At 29.0% G+C, this 221-nt stretch overlaps 1 protein-coding gene across 1 annotated transcript in view; it reads right to left on the reverse strand.

Annotated features, from left to right (window-relative positions):
* LOC119587669 (uncharacterized protein DDB_G0271670-like) overlaps positions 1–221 on the reverse strand; it is a 15,507-nt gene that overhangs the window by 592 nt on the left and 14,694 nt on the right. The gene's annotated exons all lie outside the window — the stretch shown is intronic.

Raw genomic sequence — 221 nt, forward strand, 5'->3', positions numbered from 1 at the left:
ACTTGAGCCTAGGAAAAGTGTTTTAGTCGTTTAAGCATAATACATTTAACAGTCACATATCAAATATGGATACATGTAATCTTGTTTGATATATATCATTTCACATGATTACAGGTCATCCCAATTCTGTGTTACTTTTTTCAGTTATCAATGATAGGATTAACTGATATTGAAATCCAGTTTGTTTCTAGAGATTTACAGAGAGAAATTTACAAAAAGTA

The sequence above is a fragment of the Penaeus monodon genome, chromosome 23, assembly GCF_015228065.2.
Source record: "Penaeus monodon isolate SGIC_2016 chromosome 23, NSTDA_Pmon_1, whole genome shotgun sequence".
Classification (NCBI taxonomy): Eukaryota; Metazoa; Arthropoda; class Malacostraca; order Decapoda; family Penaeidae; genus Penaeus; species Penaeus monodon.